Source organism: Sminthopsis crassicaudata, chromosome 4, assembly GCF_048593235.1.
Source record: "Sminthopsis crassicaudata isolate SCR6 chromosome 4, ASM4859323v1, whole genome shotgun sequence".
Lineage (NCBI taxonomy): Eukaryota > Metazoa > Chordata > Mammalia > Dasyuromorphia > Dasyuridae > Sminthopsis > Sminthopsis crassicaudata.
Window position 1 is genome coordinate 331,592,934 of NC_133620.1, and position 22,981 is coordinate 331,615,914.

Sequence of the window (22,981 nt, forward strand, 5' to 3'; positions counted from 1 at the left end):
GTTATTAGTTGTCTGAAGCAGGATTTAACCCTAAATCCAAGTCTATCCATTGCGCACCTAACAGCCAATAAGTCTGAATATGATTATATTAGGCTGATAGTTGTGACATGTGTGTCCTTGTACACATATCAAATGTCATTAATGCTCAACATGACATGTGGCTTATATTTCATTTTTGAGTTGGGGATTGAATGAAAGAGGTCACATTTTAGATATAATAGTTTAAGAAGCAAGGGGGGGTCAAGATTTTGTTTGGAAACTTTGATTCCCTTCATTGATGTGCCTCTCATTTCTTATTTTCATTACAGAAGGAGACTTCAGTCATTCTTTGTTGGGAGAACCTTGCTTGTTGAATAATATATCATCTCATCCAAAATTCTTAGCTGGGAATTCAAAATTTTCTACAATTTGACTTCAACTTTCTAGGCTAATCTCACACTGTTCCCTTTCTCTGTGCCCATCACATATTCTATCTGGAACAACTTATTTTTATTTATTGAACAAGTCACAAATTTCCTCAGTCTTTTTTAACTTTTTCATTCTCTAAAATTGGGATTCTCTCTGCCCCCCTCAATCTCTACCAGTTGAAAATCTTCTCATTCTTCAAGATCTTGATCAAACATTACCTTCTTCATGAAGTCATGTCTTATTCCTCAAGTCATCATGTAGGAATGCTCATAATACATAATTTATATTCCTCTTGTATACTTTGGTGTGGAGATTTTCTGACAGTTTCTTTTTACTTTTTACTTTAACTTTACTGAGTGCTGAGGTATGGTCAGTATGCTCATTATCATAAAACTCATATATGTGGGTATCTCAGGAATCACTTAAATCTAAATCTTTTTGGCTCTAAAAATCAATCCTCAACCCATTCTGCCATGCTACTACTTCTGTGATATGGCATTCAAAAGAATGACCTCGATTAGGCTACTACATGAAATGTATGTGAATCAACAAATATCCAATTCATAAAATATTTATTAAGCACTGACTTGGTGCAGAGAAGTAAAGCACTAATGTAGTTATAGTTTTGACAGAACATACAAGGCTCTTTTTTCATGGATCTTGCATTCTTAGAAATCAATAAGACTTTTGCAGATATCTGTTGCACAGATGATACAGATGATGTATAGAAGTACAAAATAACTGCATTAGAGAAACAACAATTTCATATGAAATTGAGGGGAAAGATACTTCCTGATGGGGAATCAAGGAAGGCCTTCTAGGAAAGATAGCATTTGAATCAAGCTTTACAGTTAAATAATCATTTGCCATACCAAAAAAAATTCTAGCTATGAAGCATCAAATCTAACACATTAATAAGTGCTTAATAAATGATTATTGATTGACTGAATAGTATATTCTTGAGGTCAATGAGTTTTTTTTCTTTTTGTTTTTATCCTTATATCTCAAACATAGTAGATACTTAATAAATATCTTAAATTTAAATGGATTAACCAAAGACCCAGGTTTTGAATACATACAGCACTTTCAGTAGCTCCTACTTTTATAGGTATTCTCTCTGTCTCTTAAATCAGTACAAAGAACAGTGATCCCCCTGAATTTTTAAGATTTGTATCAAATTAGGCATGAAAGTTAGAATCTGTCTAATCTAGCTGAGTAAGTTTGAGTGTGCTAGTCTTTAGACATGATATAAGCACATATAAAGCACATCTGTGAAGATGGCTTACATATTTTGTGGTGCTTAAAAAAAATTGTGTTCTTGCAGAGGGGAATGGTAAACTATTTTTTTTCTTCCAATCCTTTCAACTTGCCCTATTTTAATGCAGTTCTTCATATCAAATAAAGTTGTGTTGAAACCAGCTTTAAGAGTTGATTATTAAATTTCAGTATGAGTATTTTCCCTTTTGAAAAATCAGCAAAGGCTGCAAATCAGGACTTGATTCATTCTTTTGTTGATTGTCTAGATTTAAGAAAGTAATGACAGAGGTAAATAATGCAGTTTCAACTTAAATGTGCATTTTACAAAATATTCTTTCCTTCCTTCCTTCCTTCTTCCTTCATTCCTTCCTTCCTTCCATCAATTTCCTATCTGGGACTTCTGGCCAAGATGGCGGCATGGAGGCAGACAGCTGCTTGAGCTCTGTGTTTTCTCTCAGGACTTACTTCATGACAAGCCTCGGAATTAATGCTTGACCAGAAAAGAAAGCCACAAATAACACCAACAGAAGACATCCTTGAAATTCACCAGAGAAGGCCTGTGTTTGCTTGGGGAAGGGTTGAACAGACTGGGCACAGACTGAGGGCAGGCAGCCAGAACAAGACAGGCAGCTCACACAACTCGGACAAGAGGGGGAAGGAGTACGATCGCTTCCGTTTCTGTGAAAAGACTTTTACCCAGTGTGGATACTCTGAATTGGCAGCAAACCAGGAGCAACAGAGAGGGTGTAAACACAGGAGGTGAACAATAAAACCCCGGAAAGCCAACATCTCTCTGGACCCAGATACCCCCACCTGGAGTGACTCAGCGCATTCTCAGAGCCTCAGAGTGCAGATGCAGCACAGCCATCACTGTCCATTAAGGGCCTTGCCTCTGTCTCCCTCAATCTGTAGAGGAAGCTCAGTAACACCATCTAGCCCCATCCCCGCCCCCCAACAGACCAATTGTTTCTCTTGTCAATTTGTTTTCTTTGAGTCCTGCTCTGACAAAATGAACAAAAAATTTAAAAGGGCTCTAACCATTGACAGCTTCTGTATGGAGAGAGAGCAGACTTCAAATACTGAGGACACTAAAAGCAGATTGTCCCCAGAGGAATCCCCTAAGGGTGATATGAGCTGCTCCTCAATATGTAAGACTCTCATAGAGGAAATCAAAAAGCCTCTCACAAGAGAGCTAGAAGAGAAATGGGAAAAGGAAAGGGAAGCTTGGCAAGAGAGTCTGGAGAAGTTATCCTGAGTGGATAAAGAGATCAAATCATTGAGAAATAAAATTAGTGAATTAGAAAAGGTAAACAACTCAAAGGAAAACAGGATTAGTGAGCTGGAAAAAGAAAACAGCTCTCTAAAAAATAAAATGGATGAAATGGGAAAAAAATCCATAGAAGAAAAAAACTCACTTAAAAACTCAATTGGACAATTACAAAAAAGATATACAAAAAGTGAGTGAAGAAAATACATCATTGAAAATTAGACTCAAGTAGACGTGAATGATTCAAGGAGAAACCAAGAAGTAGTCAAGCAAAACCAAAAAATCAAAACAATTGAAAAGAATGTCAAGTACCTTATTAGAAACACAACAGACCTGGAAAACAGATATAGGAGAGACAATTTGAGAATAATCGGACTCCCTGAAAAATGTGAGGAAAAAAAGAGCCTGGACACTATTTTCCAGGAAATTATCACAGAAAACTGCCCAGACATTTTGGAAACAGAGGGTAAAATAGACATTGAAAAAATTCATCAATCACCTACTGAAAGGGACCCTAAAATCAAAACGCCAAGAAATATATTGGCCAAGTTCAAGAACCATCAGATGAAGGAAAAAATACTGGAAGCTCCTAGAAAAAAAGCAATTCAGATATGGAGGAGCCACAATAAGAATAACCCAGGATTTAGCAGCGTCCACATTAAAAGAACAAAGGGCCTGGAACATGATATTCCGAAAGGCTAAGGAACTTAGTATGCAGCCAAGAATAACTTACCCAGCAAAAATGAGCATCGTTTTCCAGGGAAGAAGATGGACATTTAACGAAATAAATGAATTCCATCTATTCTTGATGAAAAATCCAGACCTACACAAAATGTTTGATCTTCAAATACAGAACACAAGAGATTTCTAAAAAGGTAAAAAGAAATCTTGAGAATTATATGTCCGCCATAAAGATATATAAAGAACACATGTATAATTTGTCCTAGAAACTAGAGGTGGAAAGGAAATTATATCATAAAAAATGGTAAAGTGGTGGTACTACATCTCATGAAGAGGCAAAGGTACCTATTATATCTGAGAGAAAGAAAGGAGGGAGATGAACATAGTGTGTATCAATAGACATATTCGATTTATGGTAAAACTTCTTCCACTTCATTAAAAAATGAGAGGGAAGGAGTAAGCTAAGGGGAAATTTTGAGGAAAAGGGGTAAAATAAGGGGAGGAACTTTAAGGTTGGGGAGGGATACTAAAAAAGGAGGGCTGTGAAAAGCAAGTGGTGTTCACAAGTTTAATACTGGGTAGGAGGGTAAGAAGGAAAGAAAGGAGAAAAGCATAAGCAGGGGTTAACAGGATGGCAAGCAATATACAATTAGTCATTCTAACCATAAATGTGAATGGGGTAAACTCCCTCATAAAGAGGAAGCAGTTAGCAGACTGGATTAAAAGTCAGAATCCTACTATATGTTGTTTACAGGAAACACACCTGAAACAGGGTGATACATTCAAACTAAAAGTAAAAAGGTGGAGCAGAATCTACTATGCTTCAGGTAAAGCCAAAAAAGCAGGGGTAGCCATTCTCAGATCAAGCAAAAACAAAAATTGATCTAATTAAAAGAGATAAGGAAGGGCATTATATCCTGCTAAAGGGTAGCATCAATAATGAAGCAGTATCAATATTAAACATATATGCACCAAGTGGTGCAGCATCTAAATTCTTAAAAGAGAAATTAAGAAAGCTGCAAGAAGAAATAGACAGCAAAACTATAATAGTGGGAGATCTCAACCTTGCACTCTCAGAATTAGATAAATCAAACCACAAAATAAATAAGAAAGAAGTCAAAGAGGTAAATAGAATACTAAAAAAGTTTGATATGATAGATCTTTGGCAAAAGTTAAATGGAGACAGGAGTATACTTTCTTCTCAGAAGTTCATGGAACCTATACAAAAATTGATCATGTACTAGTGCATAAAAACCTCAAAATCAATTTTAGCAAAGTCGCAGGATACAAAATAAATCCACATAAATCCTCAGGATTTTTATACATTACCAACACAATCCAACAGCAAGAGATACAAAGAGAAATTCCATTCAAAATAACAGTTGATAGTATCAAATATTTGGGAATATATCTACCAAAGGAGAGTCAGGAATTATATGAGCAAAATTACAAAACACTTGCCACAAAAATAAAGTCAGATTTAAATAATTGGAAAGACATTCAGTGTTCTTGGATAGGCCGAGCGAATATAATAAAGATGACAATACTCCCCAAACAAATCTATTTATTTAGTGCTATACCAATCAGACTCCCAAGAAACTATTTTAATGACCTAGAAAAAATAACAACAAAATTCATATGGAAGAATAAAAGGTCGAGAATTGCAAGGGAACTAATGAAAAAAAAGTCAGAGGAAGGTGGTCTAAGTGTACCTGATTTAAAGCTATATTATAAAGCAACAATCACCAAAACCATTTGGTATTGGCTAAGAAATAGACTAGTTGATCAGTGGCATAGTTTAGGTTTACAGGGCAAGATAGTGAATAAAAATAGCAATCTAATCTTTGACAAACCCAAAGATCCCAAATTTTGGGATAAGAATTCATTATTTGACAAAAACTGCTGGGAAAACTGGAAATTAGTATGGCAGAAACTAGGCATGGACCCACATTTAACACCACATACTAAGATTAGATCAAAATGGGTCCAAGATTTAGGCATAAAGAACGAAATCATAAATAAATTGGAGGAACATGGGATGGTTTACCTCTCAGACTTGTGGAGGAGGAAGGAGTTTGTGTCCAAGGGAGAACTAGAGACCATTATTGATCACAAAATAGAACATTTTGATTACACCAAATTAAAAAGTTTCTGCACAAACAAAACTAATGCAAACAAGATTAGAAGGGAAGTAACAAATTGGGAAAAAATTTTTACAGTTAAAGGTTCTGATAAAGGCCTCATCTCCAAAATATACAGAGAATTGACTTTAATTTATAAGAAATCAAGCCATTCTCCAATTGATAAATGGTCAAAGGATATGAACAGACAATTTTCAGATGATGAAATTAAAACTATTTCCACTCATATGAAAGAGTGTTCCAAATCACTATTGATCAGAGAAATGCAAATTAAGACAACTCTGAGATATCATTACACACCTGTCAGATTGGCTAAGATGACAGGAACAAATAACGATGAATGTTGGAGGGGCTGTGGGAAAACTGGGACACTGATGCATTGTTGGTGGAGTTGTGAAAGAATCCAACCATTCTGGAGAGCAATCTGGAATTATGCCCAAAAAGTTATCAAAATGTGCATACCCTTTGACCCAGCCATACTACTACTGGGCTTATACCCCAAGGAACTACTAGAGAAGGGAAAGGGTCCTGTATGTGCCAAAATGTTTGTGGCAGCCCTTTTCATAGTGGCTAGAAGCTGGAAGATGAGTGGATGTCCATCAATTGGAGAATGGTTGGGTAAACTATGGTATATGAATGTTATGGAATATTATTGTTCTATAAGAAATGACCAACAGGAAAAATACAGAGAGGCTTGGAGAGACTTACATCAACTGATGCTGAGTGAAACGAGCAGAACCAGAAGATCATTATACACTTCAACAATGATACTGTACGAGGATGTATGCTGATGGAAGTGGATTTCTTCAACATAGAGAAGAGCTAATCCAATTCCAATTGATTAATGATGGACAGAACCAGCTACATCCAGAAAAGAAACACTGGGAAATGAATGTAAACTGTTATTTTTACCTTCTGAATCCAATTCTTCCTGTGCAACAAAAAAATTCGGTTCTACACACATATATTGTATCTAAATTATACTGTAATATATTTAACATATATAAGACTGCTTGCCATCTGGGGGAGGGGGTTGGGGGAGGAAGGGAAAAAATCTGAATAGAAGTAAGTGCAAGGGATAATGTTGTAAAAAATTACCCATGCATATGTACTGTCAAAAAATGTTATAATTATAAAATAAAATAAAAAATTAAAAAAAAAAAAAGAAAAAAGAAAATTATCCATGCATCTGTCTTGAAAGTAAAAAGCTTTAATAAAAAATTAAAAAAAGGAAAAAAAAAAAAAAAACCTCAAAATCAGATGCAGTAAGGCAGAAATAGTAAATGCATCCTTTTCAGATGACGATGCAATGAAAATTACATTCAATAAAAAGCTGGGGGAAAATACAACAAAAAATAATTGGAAACCAAATAATCTCATACTAAATAATGATTGGCTGAAACAGCAAATCATAGACATAATTAATAACTTCACCCAAGAAAATGACAATAATGATACATCATACCAAAATGTGTGGGATACAGCCAAAGCAGTAATAAGGGGAAGTTTCATATCTCTAGAGGTCTACTTGCATAAAATAGAGAAAGAGAGGGTCAACAAATTGGGCTTACAACTAAAATTGCTAGAAAAGGAACAAATTAAAAAAAAACCCCAGACAAACACAAAACTTGAAATTCTAAAAATAAAAGGTGAGATTAATAAAATTGAAAGTAAAAAAAAACTATTGAATTGATTAATAAAACTAATAGTTGGTTCTATGAAAAAACCAACAAAATAGACAAACCCTTAGTAAACCTGATTAAAAAAAGGAAAGAGACAAAGCAAATTGTTAGTCTTGAAAATGAAAAGGGAGAACTCACCACTAATGAAGAAGAAATTAGAACAATAGTTAGGAGCTACTTTGCCCAACTTTATGCCAACAAATTCAATAACTTAAATGAAATGAAAGAATACCCTCAAAAATATACCTTGCCCAGATTAACAAAGGAAGAAGTAAGTAATCTAAATAGTCCCATCTCAGAAAAAGAAAAAGAACAAGCTATTAACCAACTCCCTAAGAAAAATCCCCAGGACCAGATGGATTTACATGTGAATTCTACCAAACATTTAAAGAACAACTAACTCCAATGTTATATAAACTATTTGAAAAAATAGGGATTGAAGGAGTCCTACCAAATTCCTTCTATGACACAGACATGGTACTGATACCTAAACCAGGTAGGCTGAAAACAGAGAAGGAAAATTATAGACCAATCTCCCTAATAAACATTGATGCTAAAATCTTAAATACAATATTAGCAAAAAGACTACAGAAAATCATCCCCAGGATAATACATACTGAGATAAGATCAAAATAGGTCCAAGATTTAGGCATAAAGAATGAAATCATAAATAAATTAGAGGAACATAGGATAGTTTACCTCTCAGACTTGTGGAGGAGGAAGGAATTTGTGTCCAAAGGAGAACTAGAGACCATTATTGATCACAAAATAGAAAATTTTGATTACACCAAATTAAAAAGTTTCTGCACAAACAAAACTAATGCAAACAACATTAGAAGGAAAGTAACAAATTGGGAAAACATTTTTACAGGTAAAAGTTCTGATAAAGGCCTCATCTCCAAAATATACAGAGAATTGACTTTAATTTATAAGAAATCAAGCCATTCTCCAATTGATAAATGGTCAAAGGATATGAACAGACAATTTTCAGATGATGAAATTGAAACTATTTCTATTCATATGAAAGAGTGTTCCCAATCACTATTGATCAGAGAAATGCAAATTAAGACAACTCTGAGATATCATTACACACCTGTCAGATTGGCTAAGATGACAGGAACAAATAATGATGAATGTTGGAAGGGCTGTGGGAAAACTGGGATACTGATGCATTGTTGGTGGAGTTGTGAAAGAATCCAAACATTCTGGAGAGCAATCTGGAGCTATGCCCAAAAAGTTATCAATCTGTGCATATCCTTTGATGCAGCAGTACTACTACTGGGCTTATATCCCAAGGAAATACTAAAGGAGGGAAAGGGATCTATATGTGCCAAAATATTTGTGGCAGCCCTTTTTGTAGTGGCTAGAAACTGGAAAATGAATGGATGTCCATCAATTGGAGAATGGTTGGGTAAATTATGGTATATGAATGTTATGGAATATTATTGTTCTGTAAGAAATGACCAACAGGAGGAATACAGAGAGGTTTGGAGAGACTTACATCAACTGATGCTGAGTGAAACGAGCAGAACTAGGAGATCATTATACACTTCAACAATGATACTGTATGAGGATGTATTCTGATGGAAGTGGATATCTTCAACATAGAGAAGAGCTAATCCAATTCTAATTGATCAATGATGGACAGAATCAGCTACATCCAGAAAAGAAAAACTGGGAAATGAGTGTAAACTGTGAGCATTTTTTTTTTGTTCGTTTGTTTTTTGTTTTTCTTCCCAGATTATTTTTACCTTCTGAATACAATTCTTCCTTTGCAACAACAACAACAAAATTTGGTTCTGTACATATATATTGTACTTAGGATATACTATAAGATATTTAATATGTATGGGAATACCTGCCATCTAGGGTAGGGGGTGGAGGGAAGGAGGGGAAAAATTCGGAACAGAAGGGAGTACAAGGGATAATGTTGTAAAAAAAATTACCTATGCATATGTACTGTTAAAAAATGTTATAATTATAAAAATTAATTTAAAAAAATTTCCTATCTAGACCTGAGGACCAGATTGCACTTTATAATCTTTAGCCTCCATGGGAATGAAGTGGTGGCATGGGGAGGAGTAGGAAAATTTCCCTCTTTAAATTACATTGCCCCATACGTTCCCAAAAAACATTCTGATTTATACAATCTACTATTGCATATACTTTCGACTAGGATTCCAGAACACCTGGGCCAACATACTCAGTACTCACAAAGTATGGGACAGCTTAATCATCTGGGCCCTGCCAAGTTATAGGTTCAGAAGTCTTGGACAAACCCTTAGAACTATTTTTCACCCTAGCTCTTATCCTAGTTAGAAGAAATGATTAGGGCCACAAATCATCCTATCCTTCTTTTTCAGATCAACCTTACTTAAAAATATAATAGAGTAAATAATAATAAAATTTTAAGAATAATAATAAAATTTTTAAGATTTGCATCTCCACCAATTAAACCTTTATTTGTTTGAACAAGTAAATACCTCTAATAATCCATACCTTATTAATATTGAGACACTGAAAGCTTTTAATTAGTAGGGAAGAATGACTAAGGAGTCACTTGAGAATTTGGCACATTTTAGGTGAAAGCAGATTGTGATAGAATGTCTCTCCCTTGCCTACTCAAGAGTATCTAAAGACAAAGTTAAAATAAGTTTATAAATGGAAACCTAGCAGCTAGCAACCAATTGTCAGTTAATCTCACTGATTTATAAACTCTCTGGACTATAATTTGTTTCAATTAAACAATCAACCAATCAAAGAACATTTATTAAGTCCCTATAACATTTTTAGGCAGTGTGTTGGACATTGGTAGATACAAATCCAAAAATGACATAATCCTTACTCTCAACGAGCTAATATCTTATTAAGGGAAGGCAACATTTCCATATGTAAACACATAAAGAATAAATATAGATAGAATTGGCACAAAATTAATACATTTTAATTTCCAAATGATGAAAACCTGTCATTTGTTAGCTTTAATATTGAATAAATTAACTTTCATATTGTCCTCCCTTTTATCTCAAACATCTTGGATTAATGAATTTTTCTAAATAGAACTGTCTTGATTTGTGATGCAGTGGACAAAAACTATAGCGATTTTAGTCAGAGGGTCTAGGATCAGATTCCAAGATACTTAAACCTCCTCATCCTTGGTGTCTTTATTTGAAGAAGTGGATTAGTTGATCTATAAAGTCTCCCCAAAATTCTTACAAATCTATGTTCTTATGATTACTGAAAAGGAGAAACTACATTTAAGGTGGCACTAGGCTTCTTAGGCAGAGTAAAGAAAGCACAGGTTAGGAAATAGGATCACAAAAGGAGACAAGAGAGCAGCTTTTTAACCTTGTCCTCCCTAAAATAGCATAATTAGATGAAAGGAATATATAAACCACAGTAATCTGGCTCTATGGTAATAAATATATATAGTTAGGAAGAGAAAGTAACTGGAAATAGGAAAGACTTCATAAAGAAGAAAGTGCTTGAACTGAATCTTTTCTTATGTTAAACATAAGCAATTCTTCTAAACATATTTCCATAATTGTCAGGTTACACAAGAAAAATCAGGTTAAAGCAGGGGGAACCACTAGAAGAAAAAATGTAAACAAACAACAACCCCAAAAAGGTGAAAATATTATGTTTTGATCTACATTCAGTCTCCACAGTTCTCTTTCTAGGTGCAGATGGCACTTTCCATCACAAGTCTATTGGAATTGACTTGAATAAACTCATTATTGAAAAGAGCAAAGTCCATCACAGTTGATCATATAATCTTATTTTTACTGTGTAAAATACTTTCTTGATTGAACTGCATCTTAAAGGAAGAGAGATTCTAAAAGATGGTTGTAAGGACAGAGGAAATGAATTCCAATTAGAAGACATAGAAATAGGAAACAGAATATTATATAAAGAACAGAGAGAAGGCCGATTTGTCTGAATCCAAGAGTGCTGGAGATTCAATAATAGCCAATGAATTTAAAGGATCATCTGATGTTATGCTATGTAGGATTTTAAATGTTAAACAGGAGAGTTTTTATTTTAACCCACAAGCCAAATATTGAATGGAGGAATCAAATAGGCATATATGCACCTATGGCAGCAGTGTGTCAAATGTACTGGAATGGAGAAAGATTTTAGGCAGAAGTCTCATGAGGAGGTTTCTATAATATTCTAGAAAGATGAGAGGTGATGACCTCCTGAGACTTGGGGGCAGAGAGGAGTTGCATGTCAGAGATATTGTGAAGATAGTTTATTAAAGGGATATCTATGCATTATGTTTAGCCTCCAATTTGTCTTTTTGGATTTTGTTTTTGCCTTTTTTGTTTCTTTGTTTTGCTTTGGATTTAACTGAAAATGGGACTGAAAAATCTGAAACAAACATAAATTGATTTAAATGGACTTAAAGTTTTGTCAGCATATTTAATAAGAATAGGATGAAATTCTCTAAAGGCATAACAAAATTCATTGATTTGAAATAAATCTGGAGTTATATTTTTCACTGAATAATTATAATTCTTTGTCTAGTCAATATGAAAAATATTGTGTATCTAACTTTGATTGGTAGGAATTATTCTTTCCTTTTTTATTTTGTACATCATAGGATTTATTATAAATAATAACAAAGAACATTTCCATAATGTTTTAAAATTTACAAACCGTTTGCTCTGTGCACAATCTTATTAGGTATACAAGTATTATAATTTCCACTTTACAGATGAAGAAACTAAGTCCCAAAAAACTTAAATGATTTGCTCATAGTCACATATTTAATAAACACTCCAATGCAATTTCAAACTTGGGACTTCTTATGCTTGGCTTCCTTTAAAACTCAATGCAAGAAATCATTCTTTCAACCACTTACTTTAATTTTTTAAACATCTTTTTTCTATTCTGCTTCTGTCTCCTCAGAATTATTTCTTTAATCCAAATTTTCTCACTAATATCTTTATGTATTTGTAAAATGCAATTTGATTATTTTGCTAAATATTCACCACACTCTTTTGACAAGTTTCTCATGCCCCATAAGAGTAACATATACCAAAGGTTGTTGAAGATGATAGAAATGCCAAATTTGATATGAGAAACATCAGGATTTGAGTCATGCCTCATACTTAGTTGTGAGACCAATGTCCCTAAATTTCTCTTAATATCAATTTCCTTATCTGAAAAATGGGAGTATAGTAATAATGCCTGTAGTACCTACCTTCCAGGTTATTGTGAGGTTCTAATGAAATAACCTCTATATAGTGCTCTCTTCAACTTTTATTATTATGTGCAACTCATCTTTAGATTATCCAGATGAAATCTAAACCTTCTCCCTGGTCCAGGCTGTCTTCTCCCCTTGTCTATCCATTTTGGATTCAGAGGAAACTAAATTCACCTTGTTATTATAATTACAATTAATATAATATTGTATAAATAATAATAAGGAAAGAATGGTGATATATGTGACACATTCTGATTTCAAAAAGATGTATTTTGTGAATTATTGACTCAGCTCTCTACTGATTGATGATTAAACATCCATTTGAATTACAGGTCATCTGTGAGGAAGGAAATATGATTTAAAAGCTCTGTTGGTTTCTTTAATGTATGTTCTGTCTCTCTATGTCCCTCCCTCATCTCTAATCCCAGACCATGAGCTGAATTGCCACAAAACTTATCCCATTTTTTTCTTTGAAATGCAACGTGTAACCACAGTGGGCTACTAAAGAAAACAAGCTCACTGGATTCTGATTTCCCTCATGCTCACTGCTGTTAATCAGCAACACACGGCTGCCACCTAATCTCAGGCAGGTCCAAGCTTTGCATGGTAGGGGTGAATGGCAGGGGTTCTTTATTCTTTCTGTTTGATACATCCTTCCTTCCACCTCTTGGAGTCCACCACTGGGAGAAGAAAAGGGCGGACAGGAGGGAGAGGGGGAGACTTGCAGAAAAGTCTTTTCCGTTCTAACCTTTCATAGGCTGTGCGGTCATGACCCTGGAGACATCAACTTGCAGCCCCATGATGGGATTGGTTACTCTCCCAGAGCCCTTTTAGGCAAAAGTCCTTTCCTTTCCTCAAGTCCTTTCTCCTCCTGTCTCCTGTGGCTTCACAGCAGAGTTCAGCATTTCAGGAAGAGAAACATAAGGTTCAGAATATAGTGAAATTTCAACTCTTCCCTGCAAATTCCCCATTACCCTCATCCAAATAACCAGAGAGTTTAGAGGGTTTTAATTTGGTTTGGGGATCCGAAAACACAAGAATGATTTTTGCCAGCCCACAAGTTTCTATTATGTGCCAGGCACTATGTGCTATGTGCTATGATCAGAGATTACAAAAAAACGAACAAACAAACAAACAAAAAAAACCTAGTCTTTATCCTGAAAAGTTACACATTCTCTTGGGAGAATAAACCCATTAATAATTATATTCAAGTAAAAAAATTAACAGAATAAATAAAAGATAATCTGAAAGAGGAAGGCACTCGCATCTAAGAGGACTAAAGCCACCTACAGAAGGTAAGACTTGAACTGTTTTTAAAAATTGTATTATTTATTTTTATCATCTTTTTTTTTAATTTTGAGCTCTAAATTCTCCCTCCTGAGAAGGCAAACAATATATCAGTTATATATGTGAGATCATATAAAATATTTCTCTATTAGTCACATCACAAAAAAAGCAAGAAAAATAAATGAGAAAATCACACTTCAATTTGCATCAATTCTCTCTGGAGGTAGGTGGCATTTTTAAAAAATATGAATCCTTTGGAATTGATTTGGATCATTGTATTGATCTTTATCTTGAATTGCCACAAAGTGTATCTTATTTTTTTCTTTGAAGTGTAACTTGTATCAATGGTGGGTTACTAAAGAAAAAAAAAGACACTGGATTCTGATCTATTGTTCATTTTTATAATTTTGCTGCTACTTTGTATAATGATCATCTAGTTCTGCTCACTTCATTTTGCATCAGGTCATATAGGTCATCCTAGGTTTTTCTGAAAACATTCACTTCACCATTTCTTATAGTACAATAGCATTCCATAATAGTCAAATACCATAACTTGTTCAGCCACTTCCTAATTGTTAAAGAACTCCTGATTTTCATTTCTTTGCCACAATAAAAAGAGCTATTACAAATGTTTGCACATATGGACAATTCTCCTTTTTCTTTGCTAACAGTGCTATTGCTGGTCAAAAGATTTTAATTTTTTCAGCCCTTTAGACATATTTCCAATTTGCTCTCCAGAATGGTTACACCAGTTCACAATTCCAACAGTTCATTAGTGTGTATCTACTTTCTCTCATTATAGCTAGCATTTGCCATTTCTGATAGGTATGAGATATTACCTCAGATTTGTTTTAATTTGCATTTCTCTAATAAATAGTGATTTAGAATATTTTCATGTGATTATAGATAGCTTTGATTTTTTCTTCTGACCACTGTTTTTTCATATCCTTTGACCATTTATCAATTGGGGAATGGCTTTTATTTTTATACATTTGATCAAGTTCCCTATATATATTTGAGGAATAAGGCCTCTTTCAGAGAAATTTGCTGTAAAAAATTTAGTATTACTTCATTGTCTATATCTTTCATCAAAATGTAGTTTTCCTGATTATCTCTTTTAATTAGGTCTATTATTGCTTTTGCTTTGTCTGAAATAATGTTGCCTCTTTTACTTCTGCTGAAGTATAATAGATTCTGCTCTAGTCCCTATATGTGTGTCTTTCTGTTTCAGGTATTTTTCATAAACAAAATATTGTTAAAGTCAAGATTCTAAGCCTTTCTCCTATTTGCTTCCATTTTATAGATGAGAAAGTTGAGCTGACTCAATGAGGTGATGGTGATTACTTTGTTGACAAAAACTTTGCATATATACTCTCATTGGTTACTTATTCATTTTCCTCTTAATCATGCTTAATAATTAAATATTCCTGTACTCTTGGAATCTCTATGAGGAAAAAGAACTTTTTAATTTAAATATGGGTTTCCTTTTTATCTTCCTGAGGCTAAATCTTAACCTTTTTGCTTCTGCTCTTTCTGTAGAACTCCTAATGGTCCTCCACTCTCCATCCCTCAATATACTTACTAATGTATGGTATCACACATTCCTGCACTGGGCCACACGCGCGCACACACACACACACACACACACACACACACACACACACACACACAGCTACTGTTTAGAAATACTCCCCCTACTAGCACCAAGAAATGAAGCTGATTTTACCATCCTGACCTTTGTAGATTTAGACAGGAAGCTTAAAGTTAGAGGTAAGATAGGGAGGAAGAAAAATTTAGAGCACAGTTTCTTATAAAAATTACTGTTGAAATATATCTTTGTGTTTGAAAAAATAAAATACTATTGAAAAAAATTGTAATACTTGTCTTCAAGACTCTTCTAGATAATATTTCTTTACTTCTAGTTCTCAAATGGAGAACAGATTTTGTTCCAGAGTCTTCCAGTTAAGTGATCTTTTTAGAACTTGGATTTTGAGGCTTTGGGGAAACAAAAGCCAGATCTTTCATCTTGTTCAAGCCACATGGGAGGAAATGCAACAGTCAGGGTAATGCAGAGCATCTGATTTCTAGATGCCTGCTCCTCTACCTTCCTCCATGATCCCCTTTGCAAACAATGGGAGTTGGAAACTTGCTGATTGTTGCACTAGTGCAATTACAGAGAAAACAGGGAGATTTACTTCCCTAATCTTTAACTAAAATAGGGAATTAATTCAAAGATCATACTTCATCAAACTGAACGAGAATTTCTTCCTGGTCCTACCTTCCTGAAGAGAAAAATCAAATTCTGCTCTCTATAACAACCAACTATTTCTTTACAAACTTGCCTTTTGTTATCACTTACAAATTTGTCTACTCTGCCCTTAAAAAAATTAAACTGCCACAAAATCCTTATCTGGTGTGCTTAATGATTGAAATAGACAGCGTTAACAATTAAGTTTTGATCCCTTTTAAGAAAAATTAGATGATATCGCTGCTTCATTAGAAGTTGAAGAAAAAGATGAAGAAATAGTGGAATATTCCATTTGGGCAAAAGAAACCTATCGCAAGCCAGGTAAACTTAAGTTTCCCACAGATTAGAAACAACATAGATTATATACATATACATACATACATATATATATATATATATATCAACACTTTATAGTTTACACAAATATTATATATGCATAATTACACACACATACACACACACACACACACACACGCACACACACATATATATATATATATATACATACACACATACATATCTATTTCCCTGCAGGGAACCAAGATGGGTTATGGCTTTCCTGAGAAAACAGAAGAGATACATAGGTAAATAGATACATAGAGACATGTATATCTCAGAAGGTATACATATATAAATATATATATACATATATACAAATGTACAGATTTTATATATGCAGTACATGTACATATATTCATGTATAGTTTACAATGTATATATGTATTATATTTATATATTTATATTTGCATTTATATATATTTACATATTTGTAAGTATATAGAGATAGAGATAGATAGATAGATACACAAAATATATACACTCATCCTTATTCTTACCATGGACAAGCCCTTCAGGCACATGCAAGCTTGGGCAGGATCAACCTCAAATAGAGAGTTCATATTCCATGGGAAATATTCACATATCACTATGAATTGCTTATGTACTCCATTCAATACTCTTTCCAGAATCTTAATCTAAAATGAGACATGAGAAAAGTATTTCTGCACATTGCTAAAGAATGGATGAATCATAGATTAACAAAGAGCAAAGACTTCTTAGGGAGGGACAGATAGGAAGTCATTAGATCCATATGGGTCCAACCATTGCTAATATATCAGTCATTTAGGACTCTCAGATCTAGATGGAGATAAAACTCCTTAAAATAGCAGTGTTCCACCACCACCAACAACAACCCCATGTATGTATTAAAGCCACCTCTCACTGACTAGGAGAGCTGGTTGTTATATTTTTAGTGTGAGATTCAGAAATGTTACATACAAATCAGAGCATGATTTATTATTTTGTTGATTGTAAGAAAATGGTAGGTAAAGGAATTATAAATTCAGGTAAAAATTTTTGTGGAGGTAACTAGAGTTGTGATTTAAATGCTCAGAATCACATAGCTAGTAAGTGTCCAATGTTAGATTTGAATTCAGGTCCTCCTGATTTTGGCACCACCTAATTGGCCTAATTTGAATTAAACTTAAAATATGTCCTAGATAAATTTATTTTTTGGAAAGGGGTGGTTAAACATTTACCATCACACATCACTGATCAGCCCTGTTTCCAGCCTGTCATTAAAGCCATCATATCTAACTGTCATTTGAAGAGCATCATGATAATGCAAAAGACAGAGCATTATATATGAACTTAGGAAGATCTAAATTCAAATCTTGCCTCAGAGACATTTACTAGTTTTTCAATGCTGTTATAGGAATAAAATAAGTTAATATTTTTAAAACACTTTGTAGATTGAGAAGCCATACATCTAGCCTAGCCATAGTACAGAAAAGGAACTTACCCTTATAAAAAAATGACCTGGTGGCTGCTAATGCAATCACTGCTTCCCACATCTCCTCTACAACCACAGTTACTGGGACCCAGAAAAGAGGAATCTTGCAACCAAAACCCACATCCTTGGCATTGTAGAATGGTTCAACATTAGGAACAGATATATGTCATCAAGGAAATGGCATGAAAGCAGAGGTACTACCATGGATTTCACTGCTGCAACCTAAGGGTTTTACATCTGGGTCTTTGCACCTGACTTCCTGTTGAAATGTTTTCTATATATGATGTTTCCCAATTAGAATTCAAGCTCTCTTACTTTCTATTTGTTTCCTCAACATTTAGCAGTTCTTTGCACAGAGTGAATACTTAATAAATACCTTTTTCCATTCACTCATCAAATCATATCACAGTGAATGCCACAGATATGTTGTCCATTAATATGTATTTATCATTTTTTTCATTATCATCACTATTGTTGCTATTATTAAATATTTCCAAATTCTTTTGTTATACTAAAATATCTCCACAGCTCAAATCAGATGAAATAAATTAATCTCGATGAACAAATTATTATTTGGCCATTGCCTGGGGCATAGTAATTATTTTGGTTTATCAGAAAGCATTATTTCTATATAGAAATCAAGGCATTTGGTACACAAATGTTATCATACTAAACCAAATATCTCTAACAATGTGAGCATGATTAAAGACATCAGCCTAAATGTCATGGTAGTAAAAGTGTCATTTCTATTAGATGTAAAACTATTCCATCTGGTTAGAGGTTAATTTACTGTTCTCAATAGAAAATGTCTTTAATATAGATATGATGGAAAATTCTCTGTCCCTGTCATGATCCTTCATAAATAAGTTTAAAATCATTAGGCATCAAAGGCTGTTTGGGCTGAACTAAAGCCAGTGACTCCAGATAATGAGGCTCTGCCACTTTATTTTACCCTAGAAAAAAATGGTAGAGGTGAAAAAGTCTGCATCCCATTTCTTCTGACTCAAGTTTAAATGTGGTGCCTGAACTTCTCCCAAAGGAAAAAAAAATCCTTGCTGATAATTCTTAAGGAGAAAAAAAAAGATCAACAGAATAAAAATGCATGTGTATTTGGGCAAAGGGAGGGGGAAATATGTAGACCTCTGTGTGTATATAAATACAAATGAGGTATGCACGTGTAGACTAGAAAGTAAAGACCTGTATCATACATACCCTTTTGTGGAGAATTAAAGAAGCAGCCACATACATTTTTCTGTGTAAAGTTTGTATTGGTACAAAAGAGACAATTCTGGATTCAATGAATATTGATAAGCAATGTAGAAATTTAGTCTTCATTTTTCTTCAAGAATTATAGCACATTCATTACCTATTAAAAATAAAAAGTGTCCCATTGAAGATTTTTTTAAAAGATTCATTCTGTATGCTTTCCTTATGCAAATCCTAAGTTTTACATGTAGACAACTGTATATATGTTGACACCATTACAATGGTGACCTCTTGGAATGGTTTTTGCCTTCCTTTGTAAACCTTCAATGTCTAACATTGTAGTTTTCACATAATAAGTGCTTGTTAAATGCTTGTTAGGTGACTGGCAAACCTGAGATAAGCACACCTTTCATTTTTCTGTTGGTAATATTTACTTTTAATTTCAGGTATTTTGCATACATCATCCCCACCATTCCCATGGATGTGTTTTTCAATATGTTCAACAGATCAAATTGTAAAAGGGTAAATGATAATTAGAAGAAACAAGTTACCCAAGTGTCCACACTGCCTTCCCCAGTTGGAAATGTCTTCTCTTCTCAGAGTACTTTCCACCTACTCTCTAGCTGTTCACAAGTTCTCTCTCCCACAAAATTGTAAACATCTTAAAGGTAGGAAATATTTTTTGCTGTTCCTTGTATCATTAGTCTTAGCACAGTATCTGGTACATAGTAAACACTTAATAAATTACTTGTTACTTTTTACCTCATCCATTTCATAATATTCAGGTTAGATTAAAGATTGTAGCTTGTGACATTCATCAGGAAGTCAACAGTAAACAATAGGATCCTTGAAATTCAGTTCCTGATTTTAGGATCCACCAAATACCAATCCACTAGAAGGGAAACTGCTATTTATTTTATGTAAATCTCTCCCCTAGAACAGCAGGTGTCTAACAATGAACAAATCTTCTATGGAAGTTAATGTTCCCATTTGTTTTCTTTGCTTTTAAAAAGAAGAAGAACTATGGAATCCCCTCTTTTGATAACTAGAATTGAAGGTGAAAAGAAAAGAAAATGTCAACAGACAGAGACGACACTGGTTCTCTCCCTTTCCTCTGCCCGCCCTCCCTCCCCCAATCTAATAAAGATGATTAAATTACAAGTCTTTTCTTCCTGTTGAAATCACTGCACATTATTCAAATATTAGAACTCAGGAAATAAGGCAGGACAACATCCCTCATGAAACCTTAGAAGGCAAAGCAGGGGTCTAAGGCTAGAGGCCTGCCTGGCTAGGCTGCCCTAATTAAGAAATAACCCTGCTGAGCAGAATTTAATCTAAATAAAATAGAAAAGGAACTTGGTGGAAACCACTGCCACCCCAATCCCACCCTTTTTCCCCCTCATCTCCTCACCCTCATATCCCTCAGCTCCTTACATTTCATATCTCTGCCCCTGATCAACTCAGTTTTAGCTGAGTTTTTAACAGGTGCATCTCAACCAAAGTCAGGACAGAGCCTTTCTGCTTCTAGACAAGTTTTTAATATTACATCCCACATTTTTATTTAATTCAAGTGAAAAGACATTTATTAAGTTTATGTTAAATGTAAGATACTGTGACACTGTGTAATGCTTTTCACCAAGACTTTAAGGGCTTACTTTAACATTGGTTTTCTTTCTTTTTTCATTATGAATTTAGCAAATATCTATCTCAAACCATAATCATTTCAATATGAAAGATGAAAAAAGATTTATATATATATATATATGTGTGTGTGTGTGTGTGTGTGTGTGTGTAAAATTTAGCACAATAGTACCCAATTGCCCCTTCTGAACTTATTTTCATTTTTGTTCACTTCTGAATATTGTTACTATTCTTTTTCATCTCATTATTTTTTTCCTTTTTTAGACATTATGAATATAACACAATTTAACAGACCTGTATACTCATATGAATAAACAACTGGGTGATATAATAAATTCAAAATTGAACATAGGATCAAAAAGATTTGAACCCCAGATCTTCTTAATATACATGGTTAGTACTCTATCACCTAATTGCATTTTACTTTAGGTTTAAATTGTATAAGAGATAGGCAGATAGTATAGGGAATAGAAAGCTGGAGCTCAAGTTAGAAATATCTGAGTTCAAGTCCAAAATCAGATACTTAATCCTAGTTACTTGTTTTGGTTTTGTTTTTTTCCCCTAAGGCAATTGGGGCAAAGGGACTTGTCCAGGGTTACACAGCTAGGAAATATTAAGTGTCTGAGACTAGATTTTAACTCAGATCCTCCTGAATTCAGGGTTGATGCTTTATGCACTGTATCACCTAGCCACCCCTATCCTAGTTACTTGTAAAACTTGTTTATAAATTTTAAGTTTAACCACTATGTGTCATAGAGTTTACAGTGCCCCTCCCCCAGGCTATGTATGAATTCTTTCATTTGATGTTTTGTTTTCTGTGTTCAGAAGTTCTGGGTATTTTTCCTATAGTATTTTATGCATTTTAATATTCAAATTTTTTGACTTTTCATATTCTAGGAGACCTATAATCCTTAGTTTGTCTCTACACATCCTGCCTCTGAGATCAGCATATTTTCTTTTTTTAAAAATTTTTTAATAGTTTTTATTTACCAGATATATGCATGAATAGTTTTACAACATTGACAATTGCCAAACTCTTTGTTCCAAATTTTCCCCTCCTTTCCACTCCCCCACCCCCTGCAGTATTGATTGGTTCCATCCCCAACCATATATTGGTTGACCAATGCATGTCAAATATGTCAAAGTATAAATTAAATACAATATATGTATACATGTCCAAACAGTTGTTTTGCTGTACAAAAAGAATTGGACTTTGAAATAGTGTATAATTAGCCTGTGAAGGAAATAAAAAATGCAGGAGGACAAAAACAGAGGGATTGGGAATTCTATGTAGTGGTTCATAGTCATCTCCCAGAGTTCTTTCTCTGGGTGTAACTGGTTCAGTTCATTACTGCTCTATTGGAACTGATTTGGTTCATCTCATTGTTGAAGATGGTTACATCCATCAGCATTGATCATCATGTACTATTATTGTTGAAGTATACAAAGATCTCCTGGTTCTGCTCATTTCACTCAGCATCAGTTCATGTAAGTTTTTTCCAGGCCTTTTAAAAAATCATCCTGTTGGTCATTTCTTACAGAACAATAATATTCCATAATATTCATATACCACAATTTATTCAGCCATTCTCCAATTAATGGGCATTCACTCAGTTTCCAGTTTCTGGCCACTACAAAGAGGGGTGCCATAAACATTCTTGCACATACAGGTCCCTTTCCCTTCTTTAAGATCTCTTTGGGATACAAACCCAATAGTAGCACTGCTAGGTCAAAGGGTAACTTTTTGAGCATGGTTACAAATTGCTCTACAGAATAGCTGGATGTATTCACAATTCTACCCACAATGTATCAGTGTCCCTGTTTTCCCATATCCCCTCCAACATTCTGCATTATCTTTTCCTGTCATTCTAGCCAACCTGACAGGTGTGTAGTGGTATCTCAGAGTTGTCTTAATTTTCATTTCTCTGATTAATAATAACTTGGAGCATCTTTTCATATGGCTAGAAATGGTTTCAATTTCTTCATCTGAGAATTGTCTGTTCATATCCTTTGATCATTTATCAATTGGAGAATGGCTTGATTTCTTATAAATTAGAGTCAATTCTCTATATATTTTGGAAATGAGGCCTTTATCGGAACCTTTGAATGTAAAAATGCTTTCCCAGTTTATTGTTTCCCTTCTAATATTATCTGCATCAGTT

At 34.1% G+C, this 22,981-nt stretch overlaps 1 long non-coding RNA gene across 6 annotated transcripts in view; it reads right to left on the reverse strand.

Annotated features, from left to right (window-relative positions):
• The window catches only part of LOC141538810 (uncharacterized), a 181,964-nt gene that overhangs the window by 25,473 nt on the left and 133,510 nt on the right, over window positions 1–22,981 (reverse strand). For all 6 annotated transcript variants that reach the window (XR_012481134.1, XR_012481135.1, XR_012481137.1 and 3 more), the window contains 2 exons: window positions 19,185–19,338; window positions 17,017–17,154 (listed from right to left, as the gene is read on the reverse strand). This is a non-coding gene — a long non-coding RNA (uncharacterized LOC141538810). The remainder of the gene's footprint in view (window positions 1–17,016; window positions 17,155–19,184; window positions 19,339–22,981) is intronic.